General features: G+C 45.7%; 1 protein-coding gene across 1 annotated transcript in view; it reads left to right on the top strand.

The window, feature by feature from the left end:
• Positions 1-387: 387 nt before the first annotated feature.
• Positions 388-25,928, top strand: part of LOC117355193 (serine/threonine-protein kinase Sgk3) — a 160,040-nt gene continuing 134,499 nt past the window's right edge. Inside the window, exon 1 of the mRNA XM_033933363.1 lies at positions 388-638. The gene's annotated coding sequence lies outside the window, so the exon portion shown is untranslated. The remainder of the gene's footprint in view (positions 639-25,928) is intronic.

The raw sequence follows: 25,928 nt of genomic DNA, 5'->3' as shown, positions 1-25,928 counted from the left end.
CACTAAAACATTTGGTAGAGAAGGGAAGGAGGCTGAAAACCCTGGGGCTTTGGAGCTGAAGGTACACCAAACAGATAATTGCCTGCAGCTGCAGGCAGCGTTTGTTTAACTTTTTTTTTTTAATGTTGTTTTGTACCACACAATGATCTGATCATAATACCAACTTTTTAGTTTGGGGAGCATAGGCGCCTGCTCTGTAGAAACTTCAGACTTCCTCCACCCCCCGTCATCTCCCCTATTAGAGTATCCCGCGGTAACCCCGCAGTTTGTCCTACACCCACCCCCGCTCTAGAGCGAGGGGGAGATTTCCCGTCCGAGCTGGGGGCGGGGATTGGGAGGAGCCACCCCGGGTTGTGCCGCGTCACAGTCACCACTGTGATAGTGGGAGCCCGGAAGGGCACGAGCGTCGAGGCCTCCTTCGCGAGCTGCGGGCTCTCGGAACTCTGCCTGCACGCGCCTTCCTGGTTATCTTCTCTTTTTCTCTGAAAAGTTTGCTCTCAGGAATAGTACGGTGGAGCAGGTTTTCACCGTATCAGACCTTTTTTTTTTTTTTTTTGCTTTTTATCGGGTGAAGCTGCAGAGCAGTGTTTTCCTACTCCTGTGCTTCGATTCCGGCTGGATCGCCACTTGCACTACAGGTGAGTCTCGGCTGATGTTGGGGAAGGGAAGGAACGAGTTTAGTCTCCCTGAGGGGAGTAGGGCCAGTCCAGGCTTTACTGTTGTAGCTGTCCGTTATTCTGCTCCGAGCTTCAAGAAGCAGCCGTTGATGGTTTTGTTTATAGTTTCAGGTTCACGGTTTCCCGGCAGACATGCAAATAGGGCACTTTTAAGTAAGTCGTGGACATTTTAGGTTTTAAGAGGATCTTTATTTACTATTTGTATTCCACGATAAGTACGTAAGTAATAAAGGTAGCGACTATATAGAAACCGTTTCTATTCCATGTACTGTCAAATGTATCTTTATTGTAAACCGCTTCGAACGTCACGGTATAGCGGTATATAAGAAATGAATTATATAAGAAATGAATGATTTCTGCAAATGAAAACCACTTTCCTCTCCGATTACACTGTCACGATTTGTTGCTTCGTGGTGCCGTTATGAAACGAATTAAAAGTCCAGAGCTCTTAAAACCTGGACAGCCGGAGGTCTCTGAATATAGACATTAGCAGCCTGGATCTTTCGTGGACAAGTTATTAGTCCTTTTTTAATTTTAACATGGCAGAGTTGGAAATTCCAGAGCCGACAGGTCGCGCTAACGTTTTGTAAAGACTCCTACTGGATTTCATTGGTTGCAGTAAAGCCCCTTCCCTAGCTAACTGTTTAACCAAACGGGAACTGCATTAATTTAAAAGAATAATAATAATAACTTTATTTTTCTATACCGCCATAGTCAGGCGACTTCTAGGCGGTTTACATTATAAGAAGGCTGGACATTCAGCGAATAGAAAAAATCTTAATACAATACAATATCATAGATCCACTTACAATACAATACAGTGAGTCTAAATACAATAACATATAATACAGTCTAAATACAATAGTATATAATACAGTTTAAATACAATAACATATAACAGTCTAAATACAATAACATATAACAGTCTAAATACAATAACATATAATACAGTCTAAATACAATAGTATATAATACAGTGAGTCTAAATACAATAACATATAATAAGTCTAAATATGATACCGTACAAGGAGTCTTAATGCAGTACGATAGTCTAAATGGGAAACTTACGTGTTAAATTGGAGATCTATGGGCAAGGAGTATCTGAGAGATTTAGGACATCCATAAGTTGGAGTTCTAAGGGTAGAGGAGATCTGAAAAAGAGGGGCTTCTTGAGAGAGAGAAAGGCGTTTGTTGGGGGGGGGGAGTCCTAGTGGGGGAGGGGACTGTTTTAGTCAATGAATTTTGCGAATAGGGCGGTTTTGATCGAAGTAAATAAAGTGTGAGTGTCTGCTCTGTGAGTGCAGTGGGCACTAGACCTCCCTCAACACCGAGCAAACTTCTTCGCACTGTGCAGAGAGAAGTAATTTGTGTTAAATTTAGTACCTCCGAGTCATTTAAAAATCATTGGTTTCTATGGGTTTCGGGGGGGGGGGGAAGCTGACAACACCTAAGCCGTCGAACTTTGTTTTTAACATATTCATGAATCTGGTCTTCAAGAAACAAGATACCATAGGGAAATTGGTTGCAACTTCCTTGCTTTAACTCTTCTACGTTGTTCTGTTGGATGCTGGCAAGAAGCAACATGGCAGATGATGGTATATAAGGAACAATTGGCTCATTTAGTCTGGCCAGTTATTTCTATGGTTAGAATGACAAGAGACTTTGTATAAATGAGTATGCAAATTCTCATATTAAACCAACACCAGCTGGTAAGTATCCCCTCACATTTTGCCACCAACAATAATAATATGATTATCTCGAGCTAGTTGATGTTGCAGGTATAGTTATGGCTGCTCCATGCAGGTTGCACCATCTTTTCTGGAAGCCTGATGCAGTCATGTCATTGTTTAAGATCATAAAAATAGTATACTGGGGGCTAGATGCACTAAAACCTCAGATTGTCTAACAATCGTATCTAAACCGATTTAACTGGTTTAGCAACTTATCGTATTTGCCAACCCGATGCTCTAAATCGGTGGTTCCCAACCCTGTCCTGGTGGACCACCAGGCCAATCGGGTTTTCAGGCTAGACCTAATGAATATGCATAAGATAGATTTGCATATAATGGAAGTGATAGGTATGCAAATTTGCTCCATGCATATTCATTAGGGCTAGCCTGAAAACCCGATTGGCCTGGTGGTCCTCCAGGACAGGGTTGGGAACCACTGCTCTAAATAGCTCACCGCATGGTTTTCTGTGCGCTCGTATGTTCTCTGATTCTGGCATGCAAATGATGTCATTAATATTAAAACTAGGCATCTTATCAATGCCATAACCTTGCATGTGAGAATCGGGTTGCTGGGCCCATCCCGGAAAACCCGATAGGTCTGCCTCTCTTTTTTTTTTCCTATGGGCACAGATGGGGTGTATGTATATTGTGCCGCCCCCTGCTACCAATGACAGTCTTCCCTGATGACCCCTCCCCTCCCCGAAACCAGAATGGAGGCAGGAGGGATGCACACTTCCAAGTTGTTAGTCTTTTAATTTTGACATGGCAGAGTTGCCATGGTGCGGGGGATGTTTGTGGTGGCAGGAGGGGAGTGGGCATCCCTCCTGTTGATTTTTTTTAATATTGGGGGTTATTCATCGAGAGGTTTTTTTTAAAAATGTGGCTGATATTGTGTGTGTAAAAAAAAAAAGCCCCAACAGCTCAGTGGCAGGAGGCTCCTTTAGGGTTTCACCTTCTACTCAGCTGTTTGGGCTTCCCCAGACCGGCTTTGCGCATGTATCGAAGTCATTCTTGGAGTGACTGGTCAGACAGATTATGGCGAACCTTCGTGCAAATCATTTGCATGGAAACTTGTTGGCACATTGATCGCTATTCCATAATCGGCCAAAAAATCAGCCAATAGTGACAGTTTTAGCGACTGGGTCAGACCAGTGGTCCTTCTAGCCCAGTATCCTGTTTCCACACTCTTATATCAAAGCAAATTTCCCCATAAGAAATAATGGAAACTCCACAACCCAAAAACTTTATTACAAAATACTGCATGTACTTGTATTGCAAGACATTGCTTGTATATCAAGTTAAAATTTACCAAGTTACTTGCAATCCAAGGTTTTACTGTAGTAGCTACCGATCCCAGGGCAAGCAGTGGTTTCCCCCATGCCCATAGGAGCCAACTTTTCAAAATGATTGGGGGTGCTCAAAAACCCTGCTCCCGCTCTACTCCTGACACCATCCCCATAATAAGAATACTAATTGTAATGCCTTTTTTCCATTCATTTTTCATATATACACACACAATATAATCTTATTAACAATACATAATGGTTAACCATAAAATTAAACTAAACTATATGCTTCTCAACATTTATTCCTACCAGTACACCTGGCCTTGGGAGGGGAGTGTGTGACGCAGTGGTTAGAGCTACAGCCTCAGCACCCTGAGGTTTGGGTTCAAATCCCCCACTGCTCCTTTTGACCCTGGGCAAGTCACTTAGGGGGTCTTTTACTAAGGCACGCTAGCCGATTTAGCACACGCTAAATGCTAACGCGCCCTAGTAAAAGACCTCCATAATCCCCTATTGCCCCAGGTACATTAGATAAGAGTGTGAGCCTACCAGAACAGATAGGGACAATAGCTTGAGTACCTGAATGTAAACCACTTAGATTATAAGTGGTATATAAATAATAATAATAATAACAGCTTATATACCGCAATACCATGAAGTTCTATGCGGTTTACAAAGATTACTAAATACTGAAATAAATAAAAATAAATACATTCAAAACACAGATAACCCTATGCAAATACAGGACCACAGATTAAAAGTACTAATATAAACGAAACCCTAAGATGCCAAACTCTACAAGCAATACAACACCAGAGAAATAGAAAGAAATTGATTTCTTCCTGAACAGTGCAAAATATAGACAGCAGATATAAATTCTCAAAACTGACCCATTTTAATCCCTAAATTGAAAGTAAAAATCATATTCCCTACCTTTTGTCTGATTATTTTATTTTTCTAATCATCTTTTCCCAGTCTCTGCTTGAACTTCCTTCTTTCTGTGCTCTTAACTGTGTTTCCAGGGCCTTCTTATCCATTTGATGTTCTTCTCTCCTTCACTTTCTGCCCTACATCCATCTTTAGATTCCTCTTGCTGGCCTGCCGCTCATGCTTTAGAGGGCGAGTGAGGAGGGTCAGTGGGGAAGTGGCTTCCCCGCTAGTGCCGGCTTCCCCGCAGCAACTTATCTAAATTCAGCAGCCTGCCCTGCAGAAGAAGATTGCTGCTGGCTCTACCGATCTTTGTAAGCTGCAATATGACGTCTGAGTCGTCTTTTCTGCTGCGGTCCCACCCCTTCTCTGATGTCAGAGAAGGGGGCGGGACCACGGCAGAGAGAAGATGACTGGGACGTCGTATGGCAGCTTACAAAGATCGGTAGAGCCAGCGGCAATCTTCTTCTGCAGGCCAGGCTGCTGAATTTAGATAAGTTGAACACACAGGCCTTCCGGAGGACGGGGGTATAGTCCTTCATGGGGGTGGGGGGGGTATAGTTCTTCCGGGGGAAGGGGTGTAGTCCTTCGGGGGGTGCAACCTTCTAGTGGGGGAACAGGCCTTCAGAAGGGACAGGCAGGCCTTCAGGGGTGGGGTGTAGGCCTTCATGGGGGGGACATGCAGGCCTTCAGGGGTGGGGTGCAGGCCTTCAGGGGGGACAGGCTGGCCTTAGGCCTTTAGAGGGGTGCAGACGTTCAGGGGAGGGGGCCCTGGTGTAGAAGTACATAGAGGGATGGAGAGAAGAGGGGAGGTTCAAAGAGACATGCAGATGCCGGACATTAGGGGGAAGAAATAATGGGTCTAAAAACAGAGGAGAGGGAGAGAGATGGTGGACAATGGGATTTAGGGATGAAAGGAACAGAAAGGGAGAGATGATGGACCCTGGGGTGGTGGGGAAGGAGGGAGAGATGCTGGATGAAAGGGTAGTTAAGAAAAGGTGGATCTGTGGAGGGAGACAAAAAAAAGGAAAGATGCCAGACCTCCGGGGGAGAGAAGGGAAAAGGAAGGGGAGGACAGAGATGGCAGATGGATGGTTAATACGGAGAAAGAAGAAAGAAGGAGACCCTGGCAAGCAAGTTATCATAAGACAACCAGAGCCTGGGATCAACAAGATTTGAATAATGACCAGACAACAAAAGGTAGAAAAACTAATTGTATTTTCTGTTTTGTGATTACAATATGTCAGATTTGAAACGTGTATCCTGCCCAGGGCCGCCATCAGAAATTTCTGGGCCCCTTACTGAGCAATCCTATTGGGCCCCCCCACGCACCCCTTCCCCCCCCCCTTTTGTCCGGGAGGGTGCTATCAGGAAATCTGCAGGGGACAAAAAAAAGTATGACAGCAGTGTTTATTGTTTATTGTTGTACACAGCAGAAGCATAATACAGAAATTTGTGCTATGGTGGCCTAGGACCAATGTTCCCTCTAAGGATTGATGAGGTGTGTGCAAAAAAAATATGCATGAGCGACAAGTTACATACTTCACAAATTTATGAGCAGGCGCGGAGGACGCATTTTTAAACAAATGTAGTTTATCCTTGTACTCCTTATATAATTTTAATCATCTATGGATATGTTTGTATGTTTATTGTTCAAATGGTTTTATTTATTTCCCCAAATTTATTTTTGTTATACGCATTGAAAATATTTGATATTGCGTTTAAATCAAAATCTCAATAAACTTGAAACGAGTGCCCGTGAGATTGTGGGAGGGTTAAATACTCAAAACTTAGAAGAATAACAATTTACTTAAAGTTTTTGCTACGCCAGCTTTCTGGTATGCTTCCTCTCCTCCAGATCTCATTCCCTCCCCAAACTTTTTCTTTCTTTTTCTATGTCGGTCTTTCTCTGATTCCTTGTCCCATTTTTTGCTTTGTTTCTGGCTCCTTGTCCCCCCCCCCTTCTTTCTTTTTTCCTTCTGGCTCCCTGCCCCCCCCCCTTCTTTCTTTCTTCCTTCCTGCCCTCCCCCATGCCACTGCTGCTGGGGAATAGGCTGCTGCTGCTGCCATCGGGAACAGGCCGAGATCTCCACGGGGCCGATCAACTCTCGCCGTCCGATGTCAATTCTAACATCGGAAAGGACGTTCCGGGCAGCCAGGCAGCGATTGGCTAGCCAGAATGTCCTCTCGACGTCAGAATTGAGGTCGGGCGGTGAGAGAAGCAGGGAGATCAAAGAGCATGGTGCCGGCGGTGAGAAGGGAAGGGAAGCAGTTGGGCACCCCTGCTCTAGACGAGCCGCGAGCCGCACTCTAGGAAGAACAGTGGAGGGTGACCAGTTGTGCGGACCGCCCCCCCCCCCTTGGTACGCCACTGGAGCAGCAGCGTGTCTGGCCGGCTCATTCCATTCAAAGCCGCGGGTGGTGGCTCCTTGCGAGATCCGCGCCTGCGTCTGAAGCCTCTCTGATGTTGTGATGTCAGAGAGACTTCCGATGCAGGAGCGAATAGCGCAAGGAGCCGCCAACCCGCGGCTTTGAACGGAACGAACCAGCCAGACCCGCTGCTGCTCCAAAAGGAAGGAATTATCCAGTCTGGACCACGGGCCGCAAATAAAACTTGGAGAGCTACATGCGGGCCGCGTGTTTGAGACCGCTGCCTAGGACCCTGGGGGAGCCCGGGCCCCCTGTCAGCTCCGGGCCCCTGAATGCAGGACTGGTAGTACTGCCCTGATGGCGGCCCTGATCCTGCCAGAGCTGGTGTTAGACTGCAAAAGTGAGCTAGGATTTAACAGAGAGGAAAAGTCTTTTTTGTTTCTTTATTTTGTTTACACCACGGCACCAGTGTGGTTAGGAGAGGGCAAAGGGGGTGAAGAGGCTATAAAAGGGGTGAAGAGACTATAAAATAAACCCACCAGGATGTATAAAATAACACCCAATTGGGCAGGAAAATCGAATTGAATCAAAAAATCGATTCAATAGGCTGAATCGAATCGAAAATTTTCCCCCCCCCTGAATCGGGCAGCTCTACTGAAAACCAGCCATAAATTGATATGTTTTCCTTATGCTCAGAGATGTGCAGCTCTAGTGGGGAATGATTGCCCCCCTCGCGGAGCTTGTCTGTCCAGTCATTGCATAATTAGTACTGAATGTCAATCAATTTCTGCTTTTCAATATTTCATGTTATATGGCTTCTTTTCTTGCTTTTAATATTTTTCTTCTTTCTTTATATATTATACTTTATTAATATTATATTTTTCAGTGTGCCAATACAATAACAAGTGAGGTAGCCTTAAGTTACTTATCTTAGATACAGTTGGGGGTCCTGACATTGCCCCATTTCGAAACCTGCTTCAGGAGACCACTTCTGAGTGTATACTACTCTTGACAGATAAGCAGATTTGCTAATGAAAGCCTTGCTTGTATTTTGGCATACGTTTTTAAACAGCTCAGGTTGTGTAGCTGGTCAGGGCTTTCCTGAGAATTTTAGTGCATTATAACTGACATCTATCTTTGGCATTAACTTTTTAACATTCAACTTTCTTCCATTTTTCTGCTTTCTTCTCAAAATGAACTTTTCCATTTCTCCCCTTCCCCTCCGTCCCTGTGCATCATTCTTTTTCTTTCTCTCCCCCCCAGTCTAAGTTATAACAGCTCTAGGAGGCCCCAAGGTCCGGGCATCTCTTCCCCTTCCATTCCTCTTACCTTTTTTCAATCTTCTTTTTGGGAGGTTGCATGGCAGCCAGTCTTGCAAGCTACTGGCACCACCCCAAAGCTTTCCCTTTGCCACGATCTGCCCAAGTGGAAATAGGAAGTTGCGGCAGAAGCTTTGGGACGGTGCCAGTTGCTTATGAGAATGGCTGCCGCGCTGGGGAGAATGGGAAGGGAGGGAGAAGAGATGCCCAGACCGCATGCCAGTCCTGATCACTTGATGTCTGAACAGGGTAATCTACCAAACCCGGCCCTTAGTTGCCCGGGAATAATGATAATTGCACAAATGTTTCCAAGCAAATATTTTTTTATTATTAAAAATTAACAGCAAATTTTGATTCATTAAGCCATTTGTACAATGGAGTCATAGCCAGGCATGTCAAAATACATCTTTCCTGTCGAATATGAACTCCGAGGATCAACGCCCCAAAGTTCACTTATATACTTTTGCAGTGCTTAGTATGACATCACACCTGTCAACCAATCGACCAACAGAGGCTGTCCTTAGGTTTTTGAACAAAGAAATTCATTTTAACATAGTTACCAGGCTTAAGAAAAGTTCTACAAATTATACACAGCAAAATCAACTCTCTGTCAGGTGCTTTAGAGAAAACTGCCAGTCTGGAATTTCACAGACACTAAAAGAAAAAACAAACAAACATATAACCCCTCCTAACGAGAACTCCAGTATGGGCTAAAGGAGCCCTCCCTTAATGGCTGTAGACTGAAGAGAGTTTCTATGGTAGGCTAGCTGAAAGGTCAGATAGGTCAAACTGCAGATGTTGTCTTTCAGGATTTCTTCAGGTTTAAAATATATAAAAATATAATTTTCAAAACCAATTCTCATGTTTAAATACACATTCACACACATAATCAAACACATTCTCACACACATTTTGGGCCCCCAAACGTTCATAAACCACATGACATATTTAATTCATAATCAATACTGCTTTCAAAGCCTATTCAAGAAAGATTTTCTTCTATACCCAGCATTGGAATGTGAAATCAGATATCCTCCTAGCTAACTAGCTCAAAAACATCCATTATCAATTAGGCCATGAGGATCTTTTGGTGTGAACCCCTTTAACAAAGAAGGATAGAAACAAAATGGAGGCAGATTAATACAAAATGGAGTTATTAATACCTCTATAAGTGTGTTATGTATATCTAATACCGGATTTCCCCTATGATATGGCTTAATTCAGCAAAATACATATATTTTTTTCCCTCCTAGTAACCCCTAGTGTTTTTCCGTTATTTTCTAATGTTATTTTTCTGGCCTTTGCCGCAATCCATATTCATTTGTTTAGATTTATGTACCAACTTTTCATAAGTTTCTATTGGGGCATGGTCTTAACTATCACATATGCATCTAATTAGATTTACCCAGAACCATATGAATGGTAGGTGTCATATGTAGAAAAATCTACAACATACTCCACAAACATGTCTTGCATACTATCCATTCCATTATAGCGCCCCCTACCAGCCGGCCAGCGCCACTACTCATGTCCCACAAAGTATCCACAGAGCTGGTGCCTACGCCCATGTCTGTCTCAATAGCAAACTAGGGACATTTCCTCCAGCAACTAGTTCAAACCTTCTTTAAAACCAGCTATGTTAACTGCTCTTACTACATACTCTGGCAATGCATTCCAGAGCTTTACTCTTCTCTTGAGTGAAAAAATATTTCCCTGTAACTTTGAGTGTCCCCTAGTCTTTGTAATTTTTGATGGAGTAAAAATTTGATCTACTTGTACCTATTCTACACCACTCAGGATTTTGTAGACTTCATCTCTCTCCGCAGCCATCTTTTTCAAGCTGAAGAACCCTTTCCTCATACGAAAGGAGTTTCATACTAGAGAATGACATGGAGACAGATTTTTCCCTGTCCCTGCAGGAACTCATTTTCCCATCCCTTGTGGAGATGGGCACAAATTTGTCCCTGTGTCATTCTCTATTTCATACCCTTTATCATCTTGGTCACTCTTCTTTAAACCTTTTCAAAGCATAGCAATAAAAGAAAATGGTCAGTTTTTTCCATGGAGAGGGGAAAATAGTAGAATGTGTTTAGCTGGATGGCTATGGCAGCAAGTTATTTGAAATAGGCAATAGCTGTACCAGCCAATTAGGGGGTGTCAGGTCAAAAGCGCGCCGGGACAAAGGTGCGAGCAGACAACTGAGCGCAGCGCAGAGGCGCACGCCGAAGAAAAAGACTGTTTTTAGGGGCTGCGACAGGGGGTTTTGTTGGGGAGTCCCCCCACTTTACTTTATACAGATCGCGCCGCGTTGTGGGGGGCTTGGGGGGTTGTAATCCCCAACTTTTTAGTGAAAACTTAACTTTTTCCCTGTTTTTAGGGAAAAAGTAATGTTTTCACTAAAATGTGGGGGGTTACAACCCCCCAAACCCTCCCACAACGCCGCCACGATCTGTATTAAGTAAAGTGGGGGGGGCTCCCCAACAAAAACCCCCGTCGCAGCCCCTAAAAAGTCTTTTTCTTCGGCGCGCACCTCCGTCTTGCGCTCAGTTGTCGGCGTGCGCCTTTGTCTTCCGCGTTACTGTCTATGAACCAATTAGGGCATTGAGATCAGTCCATTAGTATTTACTCCACTTTCCTTCAGTGTGGGTAATGAAATTTCCTGTACAGTATATTGTATCCAAAATGAAATCTTATGGTTTGCAGGCTCAGCTATTTGGCATTCCTTTTCGAAGTTGTGGTGGAAAGTATAGATCTGTTGTGATTTAGGGGAGTGCTTTTCAACCCAGTCTTGGGACGTACCCATCCAGCCGAATTATTGGGATATTTATACATGAGAAAAATTTGCATGCACTTCTTCAAAGTTCAAGATTTGTTTTATTTGACTACCTGCTTAAGGGGAAACAATCAAAGCTGTGAACAATAAAATTATATGACTTTAAAAAAGAAATTATCAGTAACACCATTCTGTATTCAATAAACTTCATTATACAGAGCTTTGTGTTTAATCGTCACTGGATCATTTATTTTTATTTTTAGTTGTTTATCTATTTAGTAATTTAAAGGCTCATATAGAAGATTATCCATTTACAATGAATTAGCTACTACTTAGCTTTTTAGTTGTGGTCATATTCAGGGACGAGATTCACCGACATATTTCGTAATATGTTGCTTTATCAAGGTGAAGTCCCTATAATAAAGCATAAGTAAAGTACAAAAATCTCAAAATAGTAAAAATCCTATAGTGCAAAACAGCTTTTCAGTATAAAAGTGACCACCTACCTAGTATTAAACCGTCATCCTCCTAGACTACTTGCTCTTTGAAGATGGCGGTGGCGTTTTTTCTATTCATTTTAAAGCTCCGTAGAGACTAACAGCTGATTCCCACGTCATGTTAGGGCAGTGGTCTCAAACTTAAACCCTTTGCAGGGCCACATTTTGGATTTGTAGGTACTTGGAGGGCCTCAGAAAAAATAGTTAATGTCTTATTAAAGAAATTACAATTTTGCATGAGGTAAAACTATAGTTTATAAATCTTTCCTTTTGGCTAAGTCTTAATAATAATATTGTACTTTATAGCTAAAGAGACATATGATCAAGAAACTGTTTTATTTTACCTTTGTGATCATGATAAACATACCGAGGGCCTCAAAATAATACCTGGTGAGCTGCGAGTTTGAGACCACTGTGTTAGGGGAAGCCTTCCGTAGCTACTCTGACAGGGTTCCTCTAACATGACAGGGAATTGCGAGCTACTTTTAAAATGACCAAGTCAAAATGATCTACCAACAATAAAATAAAAAAAACCCACAAAGTACACTGTATGCAGAGAAAATGTTAGTTATCATTTATATTTGGGGATTTTTCAAAGAGGTCAAGGCAGATGACTAAAATATGCAATATCACCTCAGTAACAACTATACAGCAATAGACAAATATACTCCTCCCCCTTTTACTAAACTACGATAGCAATGCACAGGGAGATGTGCTGAATGCCCCGCGCAGCTTCTGACGCTCATAGGCCTCTTGTGCTAAAAACCACTACTGTGGTTTAGTAAAAGGGGGCCATAGTGCAAAATATAGACAGCAGATATAAATCTGGACACATTTTAATCACTAAATGTAAAATGAAATAATTTTTCCTACCTTTGCTGTCTGGTGATTTCATGAGTCTCTGATTGCATCTCTTTCTTCTGGCTGTAAATCCAGTACTCATTTCTTTCTGCCTCCTGCATGCTTCCTCTCCTCCAGACCTCATTCCATTCCCCATCCAACACTCTCTTTGTATCCATGAGTTCAACTTTTTCTTCCTTTCTCCCTGCCCCTCCCCTTTTATTTATTTCTTTCTTTCTATCTATCTATCTATCTTTCTTTCTATCTTTCTATCTATCTTTCTTTCTATCTATCTATCTTTCTATCTTTCTTTCTATCTTTCTATCTATCTTTCTATCTTTCTATCTATCTTTCTATCTATCTTTCTATCTATCTTTCTATCTATCTTTCTATCTTTCTTTCTATCTTTCTATCTATCTATCTATCTTTCTATCTTTCTATCTATCTATCTATCTATCTATCTATCTATCTATCTATCTATCTATCTATCTTTCTATCTTTCTATCTATCTATCTTTCTTTCTATCTTTCTATCTATCTTTCTATCTATCTTTCCATCTATCTTTCTTTCTTTCTATCTATCTATCTTTCTATCTATCTTTCCATCTTTCTATCTATCTATCTTTCTATCTATCTTTCCATCTTTCTTTCTTTCTTTCTATCTATCTTTCCATCTATCTTTCTTTCTTTCTTTCTATCTATCTTTCTATCTATCTTTCCATCTATCTTTCCATCTATCTTTCTTTCTTTCTTTCTATCTATCTATCTATCTTTCTTTCTTTCTATCTCTCTCTCTCCCTGCTCCCCTTTTCTTTCTTCCTTTCTTTCTATCTCTCTCTCTCCCTGCTCCCCTTTTCTTTCTTTCTTTCTATCTCTCTCCCTGCCCGCTCCACTTTTCTTTCTTTCTTTCTATCTCTCTCTCCCTGCTCCCCTTTTCTTTCTTTCTAGCTCTCTCTCCCTGCTCCCCTTTTCTTTCTTTCTAGCTCTCTCTCCCTGCTCCCCTTTTCTTTCTTTCTAGCTCTCTCTCCCTGCTCCCCTTTTCTTTCTTTCTTTCTTTCTATCTCTCTCCCTGCCCGCTCCCCTTTTCTTTCTTTCTTTCTAGCTCTCTCTCCCTGCTCCCCTTTTCTTTCTTTCTTTCTTTCTATCTCTCTCTCTCCCTGCCCGCTCCCCTTTTCTTTCTTTCTTTCTATCTCTCTCTCCCTGCTCCCCTTTTCTTTCTTTCTATCTCTCTCTCCCTTCCCGCCCCCCTTTTCTTTCTTTCTTTCTATCTCTCTCTCTCCCTGCTCCCCTTTTCTTTCTTTCTTTCTATCTCTCTCTCTCCCTGCTCCCCTTTTCTTTCTTTCTTTCTATCTCTCTCTCTCCCTGCCCGCTCCCCTTTTCTTTCTTTCTTTCTTTCTATCTCTCTCTCTCCCTGCCCGCTCCCCTTTTCTTTCTTTCTTTCTTTCTATCTCTCTCTCTCTCCCTGCCCGCTCCCCTTTTCTTTCTTTCTCTCTCTCTCTCCCTGCCCGCTCCCCTTTTCTTTCTTTCTTTCTTTCTCTCTCTCTCTCCCTGCCCGCTCCCCTTTTCTTTCTTTCTTTCTTTCTCTCTCTCTCTCCCTGCCCGCTCCCCTTTTCTTTCTTTCTTTCTTTCTCTCTCTCTCCCTGCCCGCTCCCCTTTTCTTTCTTTCTTTCTTTCTTTCTATCTCTCTCTCTCCCTGCCCACTCCCCTTTTCTTTCTTTCTTTCTTTCTTTCTTTCTCTCTCTCTCTCCCTGCCCGCTCCCCTTTTCTTTCTTTCTTTCTATCTCTCTCTCCCTGCTCCCCTTTTCTTTCTTTCTTTCTATCTCTCTCTCCCTGCCCGCTCCCCTTTTCTTTCTTTCTTTCTATCTCTCTCTCTCCCTGCCCGCTCCCCTTTTCTTTCTTTCTTTCTATCTCTCTCTCTCCCTGACTGCTCCCCTTTTCTTTCTTTCTATCTCTCTCTGCCTGCTCCCCTTTTCTTTCTTTCTTTCTATCTCTCTCTCTCCCTGCCCGCTCTCCTTTTCTTTCTTTCTTTCTATCTCTCTCTCTCCCTGACTGCTCCCCTTTTCTTTCTTTCTATCTCTCTCTGCCTGCTCCCCTTTTCTTTCTTTCTTTCTATCTCTCTCTCTCCCTGCCCGCTCTCCTTTCCGTAACAGGTGTTATCCAGGGACAGCAGGCAGATATTCTTGACTGATGGGTGACGGCACCGACGGAGCCCCGGTACGGACACTTTTAGAGTGATTGCACTCTAAGAACTTGGAAAGTTCTAGAGACCGCACTGCGCATGCGCGAGTGCCTTCCCGCCCGACCCCGACGCGCGGTCCCTCAGTTAAGATAAGCCAGCTAAGAAGCCAACCCGGGGAGGTGGGTGGGACGCAAGAATATCTGCCTGCTGTCCCTGGATAACACCTGTTACGGTAAGTAACTGTGCTTTATCCCAGGACAAGCAGGCAGCATATTCTTGACTGATGGGTGACCTCCAAGCTAACAAAAAGAGGGATGGAGGGAAGGTTGGCCATTAGGAAAACAAATTTTGTAAAACAGATTGGCCGAAATGTCCATCCCGCCTGGAGAAAACATCCAGACAATAATGAGATGTAAAAGTATGGACTGAGGACCACGTAGCAGCTTTGCAGATTTCCTCAATGGGCGTGGAACGGAGGAAAGCTACAGATGCTGCCATAGCTCTAATTCTATGTGCCGTGACAGAACCTTCCAGTGTCAGTCCGGACTGAGCATAGCAGAATGAAATGCACGCAGCAAGCCAATTAGATAGCGTACGCTTAGAAACAGGACGTCCCAATTTATTCGGATCAAAGGACAGAAAAAGTTGGGGAGATGATCTGTGGGGCTTAGTACGATCTAAATAGTAAGCTAAAGCCCGCTTACAGTCCAAAGTATGAAGAGCCTGTTCCCCGGAATGGGAGTGAGGTTTAGGGAAAAAAACAGGTAGAACAATAGATTGGTTGAGATGGAACTCAGAAACAACCTTAGGGAGAAACTTTGGATGTGTACGTAGAACCACCTTGTCGTGATGAAAGACAGTGAAAGGTGGATCAGAAACTAGTGCATGGAGCTCACTGACCCTCCTGGCAGAGGTAAGAGCAATAAGAAAAAGTACCTTCCAAGTGAGAAACTTGAAAGAGGTAGTAGCCAAGGGTTCGAATGGAGGCTTCATCAAGGCGGAGAGAACCACGTTCAGATCCCAGATCACCGGAGGTGCTTTGAGAGGTGGTTTCAGATTGAAAAGACCTCGCATGAATCTGGAGACCAGGGGATGAGCTGAAAGGAGTTTCCTCTGGACCGGCTCATGAAAGGCCGTAATGGCACTGAGATGAACTCTGATGGAAGTAGACTTGAGACCAGAAGTAGACAGAGAAAGCAGATAATCCAATAGAGGTTCCACTGCAAGAGACTTGGGGTCATAATGATGTAGGAGACACCAAGAAGAAAACCTCGTCCACTTTTGATGGTAACATTGTAGAGTGGCTGGTTTCCTGGAGGCGTCCAGGATGGAGCGAACAGGCTGAGATAGCAAAAGATCAGTTGAAGTCAGCCCGAGAGATACCAAGCTGTCAGGTGTAGAGACTGCAGGTTGGGATGGAGGAGGGTTTCCTGATCCTGTGTAAGCAGAGATGGAAACAGTGGAAGTAGAAATGGATCCCTGGAACTGAGTTGAAGTAGAAGGGAGAACCAATGTTGTCTGGGCCACCGTGGAGCAATCAGGATCATGGTGGCCCGTTCCCTCTTTAGTTTGAACAAGGTCCGAAGCATGAGAGGCAGAGGAGGGAAAGCATAAAGGAACAGATTGGACCAATCCAGAAGAAATGCATCCGCTGCCAGACGGTGAGGAGAGTAAAGTCTGGAGCAGAATTGGGGCAACTGATGATTGTGAGGAGCTGCAAAAAGGTCCACCTGAGGAGTGCCCCATTGTGCAAAGATGGACTGTAGAGTCGATGGGTCGAGAGTCCATTCGTGGGGTTGGAGAACTCTGCTGAGCTTGTCCGCTAAGAAGTTCTGTTCTCCTTGAATATAAATCGCTTTCAGGAATAAGCGGCGCGAGGATGCCCAAGACCAGATTCTCTGGGCTTCCTGGCATAAGAGGCGAGAGCCCGTTCCCCCTTGCTTGTTGATGTAGTCCATGGCCACTTGGTTGTCTGTGCAAATTAGAAGGACTTGAGGAAATAGAAGGTGTTGGAAGGCCTTGAGGGCATAGAACATTGCCCTGAGTTCCAGGAAATTGATGTGATGCTTCTTTTCCTGAGGAGTCCAAAGGCCCTGAGTTTGGAACTCGTTCAGATGGGCTCCCCATGCATAAGGGGAGGCGTCGGTGGTGATGACCAGATGATGAGGAGGCAGATGGAACAGAAGGCCCCTGGAGAGATTTGAGGATATCAACCACCATTGCAGAGACTGACGAAGAGACGATGTCACAGATATGTGTCGTGAGCAAGAGTCTGTCGCTTGAGACCACTGGAGAGCCAGGGTCCATTGGGGAGTGCGCAGGTGAAGCCGTGCCAGGGGTGTGACATGAACTGTGGAGGCCATGTGACCCAAGAGAATCATCATCTGCTTTGCAGAAATGGAGTGCTGGGACAGCACCTGGTGACAGAGCGATTGGAGGTTATGAAGATGGTTGTCCGGCAAGAAGGCTCTCATCTGGACCGTGTCCAGTACCGCTCCAATGAATTGAAGTCTCCGCGTAGGAAGAAGGTGAGACTTGGGTATATTGATTTCGAACCCCAGGAGTTGCAGAAAAAAGATGGTCTGGTTGGTGGCCTGAAGAACAGTCTGAGATGAAATGGCCTTGATTAACCAATCGTCCAGGTAGGGAAAAACCTGAAGATGGTGGGAGCGCAGAAATGCTGCCACCACTACCAGACATTTGGTGAACACTCTTGGAGAGGAGGCAAGACCGAAGGGGAGCACTCTGTATTGGTAATGACAGTGATTGATCATGAAGCGAAGGTACTGTCTGGAGGCCGGATGAATTGGAATGTGAGTGTAGGCCTCTTTGAGATCGAGAGAGCATAGCCAGTCGTTGTGATCGAGGAGAGGATAAAGCGTAGCTAGAGATAGCATCTTGAATTTTTCTTTGACCAAACATTTGTTGAGATCTCGCAGATCTAGAATTGGTCTGAGGTCTCCTGTTTTCTTGGGGACTAGAAAATACCGGGAGTAGAATCCTTGCCCTCTTTGGTCCAGAGGAACTTCCTCTATGGCGTTCAGAAGTAGGAGGGACTGAACCTCCTGACAAAGGAGGGCAGATTGAGGAGTGTGCAAAGCAGACTCTTTTGGTAGACTTTGGCCCGGAAGGGTGTGAAAGTTGAGAGAGTAGCCGTGGCGGATGATGTTGAGGACCCACTGGTCCGAAGTGATAACTTCCCATCGGCTGAGAAAGAAAGACAGACGTCCTCCTATCGGTTGAGGGAGGAGAGGAGAAGGTTGAACGCTGGCTATGCCCTCGAGGATCAAGTCAAAAGGGCTGAGTCGATTTTTGTGGAGGAGGCTGCTTAGCTGGTTGTTGCTGCTGAGGTCTAGGTGTTTGCCGCTGCTGTTGACGCTGCCTCCTAGGTTGCTGAGTGGAAGGCTGCAAGGGGCGAGCCACAAAACGCCGCTGATAGGCCGTTTGCTGTCTGAATGGCCGTGAAGGTGGAGGTTTCTTCTTGGTCTTAAGAAGGGTATCCCAGCGGGTTTCATGAGCCGAGAGCTTCTGGGTCGTTGAGTCCATAGAATCTCCGAACAGCTCATCCCCTAAACATGGGGCATTAGCCAACCGGTCTTGATGATTAACATCAAGCTCAGAGACTCTGAGCCAAGCCAAACGGCGCATGGCTACAGATATGGCTGTTGCTCTAGAGGTAAGCTCAAAAGTGTCATATATAGACCTTACCATGAATTTCCTGAGCTGGAAAAGAGCTGAAGAGCACTGATGGAAAGCCTCACGATTCCCCACAGGAAGGTACTGCTCAAAGGAAGCCATGGTGGTAAGGAGATGCTTTAAATAAAATGAAAAATGAAAAGCATAGTTACCAGAACGATTAGCAAGCATCGCATTCTGGTAAAGTCGCTTACCGAATTTGTCCATGGCTTTACCCTCTCTGCCAGGAGGGACAGAGGCATAGACACTAGCTCCTAAGGACTTCTTGAGGGTGGATTCTACAAGAAGAGACTCATGAGAGAGCTGTGGTTTATCAAAACCAGGAATAGGGATTACTTTATAAAGGGAATCCAATTTGCGAGGGGCTCCCGGGATAGTAAGAGGAGTCTCCAGATTCTTGTAAAAGGTCTCCCTCAGGATGTCATGCAAAGGGAGTTTCAAGAATTCCTTTGGAGGCTGGTCAAAATCAAGAGCATCCAAAAAAGCTTTGGACTTTTTAGACTCAGCCTCCAAAGGAATGGAAAGAGATTCACACATATCTCTTAAAAAAGAAGAGAAAGAGGTGGAATCAGGTTTGGAGGAAATATCCTGCAGAACAGGCTCGTCTTCCTCTGATGAACACTCCCCTTCTGACTGAAGAGGTTCTTCAGAGTCGCCCCACAGATCAGGGTCTCGAACATGGGGACCACGGTCCCGAGACTCAGGGGTGGATGGTTCTCGGTGTCGGGACTTCTGTACCGACTTACCTGACCTCACCGACGCGGTACCGGGCGATGTTATCGGTCGCACCGGAGCCGATGTCTGTACCGATTGGTGATGAGACCTAGGCTCCGGGGCGAGGACAGGCATCGATGCCGATGAGGTCAAGTGTACCGGTACCGAAGGAGTGGATGGTGACAATACAGACTGTTCCACGATCGGTACCGGTTGCTCAGTGGGGACCGATACCGGAGGGCTCGGTGTCAGGAGAGCTGGAAGGAGTTGTTTGAGCTGTTCCTTCAGCTGTACCTGCAAGATGGCCGCAATGCGATCATCAAGGGAGGGCACCGGTACCGCTTTTTTCTTCTGCGGTACCTGCGGTGCCGCTCGACGCCCCGGAGATGAGGAGCCCGATGTCGAGGGACTCACCTCAATAGGGGCGGAGCGCTTCCGCTGGCGCCTCACGGTCGGCAGGATTGGACTCTCTGCAATGGAGACCGGAGGACGTTCCAGCGGGGAAGGCTTCTTAGCCGGCTTACCTGCATGCTGCGACGTCGACGCGGTATCGCGTGGCGTCGATGAGGTGGGTGCCGACGAAACAGGTACCGAGACCGGCGCCGAAGACGCGGGGTCGGACATGTCGGTGCCGAAAAGCAGTCTCTGCTGTATCTCTCGATTTTTGAGAGTCCGCTTTTTCAAAGTGGCACAGCGGGTGCAGGTAGAGGCCTGATGTTCCGGACCCAGACACTGAAGGCACCAGTTGTGCGGGTCTGTCAGGGAAATAGGCCGTGCACACCGCTGGCACTTCTTGAACCCGGGCTGGGGGGGCATGAACGTAAAAACGGCTTCTGCCAAATCGAAGGCCGAGGCCTCGATGATGGCAGTAGGCCCCGCCGGGTCAAATCAAGAAAACTTGACAAAAACAAGAGAAAATTTTCTTAGTTTCCGCGGAGCTAAGAAGTCGCATTTTCAACGGCTGTTGAAATATTTTTTCATTCGCCTTCCCGCTCGCGTAAACCTTTTCGGGTTCTTTTTGCCCTTCCTTTTTTCTTTCTTAAAAAAAAAAAACAAAAATTTTCTCTTGTTTTTGTCAAGTTTTCTTGATTTGACCCGGCGGGGCCTACTGCCATCATCGAGGCCTCGGCCTTCGATTTGGCAGAAGCCGTTTTTACGTTCATGCCCCCCCAGCCCGGGTTCAAGAAGTGCCAGCGGTGTGCACGGCCTATTTCCCTGACAGACCCGCACAACTGGTGCCTTCAGTGTCTGGGTCCGGAACATCAGGCCTCTACCTGCACCCGCTGTGCCACTTTGAAAAAGCGGACTCTCAAAAATCGAGAGATACAGCAGAGACTGCTTTTCGGCACCGACATGTCCGACCCCGCGTCTTCGGCGCCGGTCTCGGTACCTGTTTCGTCGGCACCCACCTCATCGACGCCACGCGATACCGCGTCGACGTCGCAGCATGCAGGTAAGCCGGCTAAGAAGCCTTCCCCGCTGGAACGTCCTCCGGTCTCCATTGCAGAGAGTCCAATCCTGCCGACCGTGAGGCGCCAGCGGAAGCGCTCCGCCCCTATTGAGGTGAGTCCCTCGACATCGGGCTCCTCATCTCCGGGGCGTCGAGCGGCACCGCAGGTACCGCAGAAGAAAAAAGCGGTACCGGTGCCCTCCCTTGATGATCGCATTGCGGCCATCTTGCAGGTACAGCTGAAGGAACAGCTCAAACAACTCCTTCCAGCTCTCCTGACACCGAGCCCTCCGGTATCGGTCCCCACTGAGCAAACCGGTACCGATCGTGGAACAGTCTGTATTGTCACCATCCACTCCTTCGGTACCGGTACACTTGACCTCATCGGCATCGATGCCTGTCCTCGCCCCGGAGCCTAGGTCTCATCACCAATCGGTACAGACATCGGCTCCGGTGCGACCGATAACATCGCCCGGTACCGCGTCGGTGAGGTCGGGTAAGTCGGTACAGAAGTCCCGACACCGAGAACCATCCACCCCTGAGTCTCGGGACCGTGGTCCCCATGTTCGAGACCCTGATCTGTGGGGCGACTCTGAAGAACCTCTTCAGTCAGAAGGGGAGTGTTCATCAGAGGAAGACGAGCCTGTTCTGCAGGATATTTCCTCCAAACCTGATTCCACCTCTTTCTCTTCTTTTTTAAGAGATATGTGTGAATCTCTTTCCATTCCTTTGGAGGCTGAGTCTAAAAAGTCCAAAGCTTTTTTGGATGCTCTTGATTTTGACCAGCCTCCAAAGGAATTCTTGAAACTCCCTTTGCATGACATCCTGAGGGAGACCTTTTACAAGAATCTGGAGACTCCTCTTACTATCCCGGGAGCCCCTCGCAAATTGGATTCCCTTTATAAAGTAATCCCTATTCCTGGTTTTGATAAACCACAGCTCTCTCATGAGTCTCTTCTTGTAGAATCCACCCTCAAGAAGTCCTTAGGAGCTAGTGTCTATGCCTCTGTCCCTCCTGGCAGAGAGGGTAAAGCCATGGACAAATTCGGTAAGCGACTTTACCAGAATGCGATGCTTGCTAATCGTTCTGGTAACTATGCTTTTCATTTTTCATTTTATTTAAAGCATCTCCTTACCACCATGGCTTCCTTTGAGCAGTACCTTCCTGTGGGGAATCGTGAGGCTTTCCATCAGTGCTCTTCAGCTCTTTTCCAGCTCAGGAAATTCATGGTAAGGTCTATATATGACACTTTTGAGCTTACCTCTAGAGCAACAGCCATATCTGTAGCCATGCGCCGTTTGGCTTGGCTCAGAGTCTCTGAGCTTGATGTTAATCATCAAGACCGGTTGGCTAATGCCCCATGTTTAGGGGATGAGCTGTTCGGAGATTCTATGGACTCAACGACCCAGAAGCTCTCGGCTCATGAAACCCGCTGGGATACCCTTCTTAAGACCAAGAAGAAACCTCCACCTTCACGGCCATTCAGACAGCAAACGGCCTATCAGCGGCGTTTTGTGGCTCGCCCCTTGCAGCCTTCCACTCAGCAACCTAGGAGGCAGCGTCAACAGCAGCGGCAAACACCTAGACCTCAGCAGCAACAACCAGCTAAGCAGCCTCCTCCACAAAAATCGACTCAGCCCTTTTGACTTGATCCTCGAGGGCATAGCCAGCGTTCAACCTTCTCCTCTCCTCCCTCAACCGATAGGAGGACGTCTGTCTTTCTTTCTCAGCCGATGGGAAGTTATCACTTCGGACCAGTGGGTCCTCAACATCAGAGAGAATAGGGAGGGCAGGAAGAGAAAGAAAGAAAGAATAGGGATGGCAGGAAGAGAGAGAAAGAAAGAATAGGGAGGGCAGGAAGAGAGAGAAAGAAAGAAAGGGAGAGCAGGGAGAGAGAAAAAGAATAGGGAGGGCAGGAGATAGAGAGATAGAAAGAAAGAAAAGGGGAGCGGGCAGGGAGAGAGAGAGATAGAAAGAAAGAAAGAAAAGGGGAGCAGGCAGAGAGAGATAGAAAGAAAGAAAGAAAGAAAAGGGGAGCAGTCAGGGAGAGATAGAAAGAAAGAAAGAAAAGGGGAGCAGGCCTGCCTGCTCCCCTTTTCTTTCTTTCTTTCTATCTCTCTCTCTCCCTGCCCGCTCCCCTTTTCTTTCTTTCTTTCTTTCTATCTCTCTATCTCCTGCCCTCCCTATTCTTTTTCTCTCTCCCTGCTCTCCCTTTCTTTCTTTCTCTCTCTTCCTGCCCTCCCTATTCTTTCTTTCTCTCTCTTCCTGCCATCCCTATTCTTTCTTTCTTTCTCTTCCTGCCCTCCCTATTCTCTCTCTCTCTCTCTCTCTCTCGTCCAGTGTTGTGGTGGCCTGTGTTGGTTGGTGTTCCTAAACTTAGGATTGCACTTTGAGTGTGTCCTGCTGTTGTTACGTATATATGTGCAGTTGTTTGGTTATTTGTTGGTTTCCTTACTTTGATAGCCCCTCCTTGGTGTCCTTGGGTGTGGTGACTGCCCTTCTTGAGGCCCTTTGCAAAGGCACATTCAGATGATGACTCCTCTGATGCGGTGGGGGTGGGCGGAGCTTACTCTCGCCTCTGCCCCCTGGATCTCTCTCTGCTTCTCCTCTCTGTCTGTCTCTCTCTGCTCCTTTCTCCCCTCTATCTGCTCCCTGCTGTTTCTCTCTTGTGCTGGCTCCTGTACCGAGGGCAAATGTGAAGAGGCAGACAGAACTACAATCAATAAATGCATGGATGTGGAGATGGTGTGAGGAAGAGGGGTTCCACTTCGTGAGGAACTGGACAACGTTTTGGGGCAAGAGCAAGCTCTTCAGGAGAGATGGACTACACCTGAGCGCGGCGGGAACTAGACTTCTGGCAAACAATGTCAAGAGAGGAATAGAACAGGCTTTAAACTAAGAAGAAGGGGAAAGCCGAAAGTCGACCAAGTGTTGACGATTCGGGAAAAGATATCCTGTGAAGATACTACGAGGGGAAAAATCCTGGCAAGAAACAACGGGCAAAACACAGGAGCGGATTGAACCAGAGGAGGAGGATAAGAGGATTGTAGCACAGGAGAAGAAAATAAAGATCGAAGCACAGCTAAAGGAAACGAAGACAAAAAATTACCAGGACTTAAATTGCATATAAATTAATGCAAGGAGCCTAAGGAACAAAATGGGGGAACTAGAAGTCATGGCCAAAACTGAGAACCTAGACATCATTGGGATCTCCGAAACATGGTGGAATGAAGAAAACAAATGGGACATAGCACTGCCGAGGTACAAACTCTATCGTGAGGTCAGGGCAGAAAGGAGGAGGAATAGCTCTATACATAAAATAAAGCATATACTCGACCAGAGTGGACACAGCAGCGACGACCAACAAATTGGAATCGCTATGGGTTAAAATACCGGGAAGGAAAGGGCCCGAGATAAAGATGGGCCTGTACTATCGTTCACCTGGGCAAAATGAAACTACCGATGAAGAAATGGAAGCTGAGATGAAACGGGAATGCAAAAACGGTAACACAATCATTATGGGAGACTTCAACTATCCCGGAATAGACTGGAGTCTTGGAAACTCAAAATGCACTGGGGAGCCCGGTTTCCTGGAAGCTATACAGGACTGCTTCATGGATCAGCTTGTCGGAGAACCGACAAGATGAAATGCCACTCTGGATCTAATCCTTAATGGGCTAAGAGGACCTGCAAAGGATGTGGAAGTAGTGGGACCGTTGGGAAACAGCGATCATAACATGATCAAGTTCAAAGTTGAAGTAGGAATACCAAAGGGAAAGAGAACCACAGCGACAACTTTTTAACTTCAAGAAAGGAAACTATAAAGCAATGAGGGTAATGGTAAGGAAGAAACTCAGGAACAACACAAAGAAATAGCAGACTGTAGAGCAAGCCTGGTCTTTATTCAAGGACACGGTAAGCGAGGCGCAAAATCAATATATCCCCAGATTCAGAAAAGGGTGCAAAGAGAGCCGAACAAAAGACCCGGCGTGGATAACTAAAGAAGTGAAGAAAGCGATAGGGGATAAGAAGAATTCATTTTAGAAATGGAAAAAGGGCAAAACCGAGGAGAACTGGAATGAACACAGGAAATATCAAAAAAAATATCACCTCGTGGTTAGAAAAACAAAAAGAGAATATGAAGAGAGGCTAGCCAGAGAAGCACGAAATTTCAAACCGTTCTTCAGATATGTTAAAGGGAAGCAGCCGGCTAGGGAGGAGGTGGGACCGCTGGATGACGGAGATAGGAAGGGAGTGGTAAAGGAGGAGAAAGAAGTGGCGGAAAGATTAAACATGTTCTTTTCGTCAGTATTTACAAAAGAAGACACATCCAACATACCGGAACAAATTCTCAAAGGAGACCAAGCAGAGAAATTAACATCCATGGAAGTAAGCCTTGAGGACGTACACAGGCAGATAGAAAAATTAAAATCTGACAAATCGCCGGGCCCAGACAGAATCCACCCTAGAGTATTGAAAGAACTAAAGGAGGAAATAGCAGAACTACTACAGCAAGTTTGTAATCTAGCCCTGAAAACAGGCGTGATCCCGGAGGATTGGAAGATAGCCAATGTTATGCCCATCTTTAAAAAGGGATTGAAAGGTGACCTGGGGAACTACAGACCGGTAAGTCTGACCTTGGTTCCTGGGAAAATGGCAGAAGCGCTGATAAAAGATAGCATCGAGGAGCATCTAGAGAGGCATAAACTTATGAAAACAAGCCAACATGGCTTCTGCAAGGGAAGATCGTGCCTGACGAACTTATTGCACTTCTTTGAAGGAATTAACAAATGGATGGACAAAGGGGACCCCATAGACATTGTATACTTAGACTTCCAAAAAGCCTTTGATAAAGTACCCCATGAACGCCTACTTCGGAAACTAAAGGACCATGGGGTGGAAGGAGACGTACACAGATGGATCAGGAATTGGTTGGCAGGCAGAAAGCAGAGGGTAGGAGTGAAGGGTCACTACTCGGACTGGAGGAAGGTCACGAGTGGTGTTCCGCAGGGGTCGGTGCTTGGACCGCTGCTATTCAATGTATTTATAAATGATCTAGAAATGGGGACGAAGAGCGAAGTAATAAAATTCGTAGATGACACCAAGCTATTCAATGGGGCTAGGACTAAAGAGGACTGCGAAGATTTACAAAGGGATCTAAACAAACTAGGGGAGTGGGTGATGAGATGGCAGATGAAGTTCAATGTAGAGAAATGCAAAGTCTTACACGTAGGAAACAGAAACCCGAGGTACAGCTACACAATTGGAGGGCTGTTATTGAGTGAGAACTCCCAAGAAAGGGACTTGGGGGTAATAGTCGACATGACAATGAAGCCATTGGCACAATGCGCAGCGGCTGCTAAGAAAGCAAATAGAATGCTAGGAATAATCAAGAAGGGTATTACAAGCAGAACGAAAGAAGTTATCCTGCCGTTGTATCAGGTGATGGTGCGCCCGCATCTGGAATACT

Source organism: Geotrypetes seraphini, chromosome 2, assembly GCF_902459505.1.
Source record: "Geotrypetes seraphini chromosome 2, aGeoSer1.1, whole genome shotgun sequence".
Lineage (NCBI taxonomy): Eukaryota > Metazoa > Chordata > Amphibia > Gymnophiona > Dermophiidae > Geotrypetes > Geotrypetes seraphini.
The sequence above is the reverse complement of the archived record's forward strand: the minus strand, read 5'-3'. Positions and strand labels throughout refer to the sequence as shown.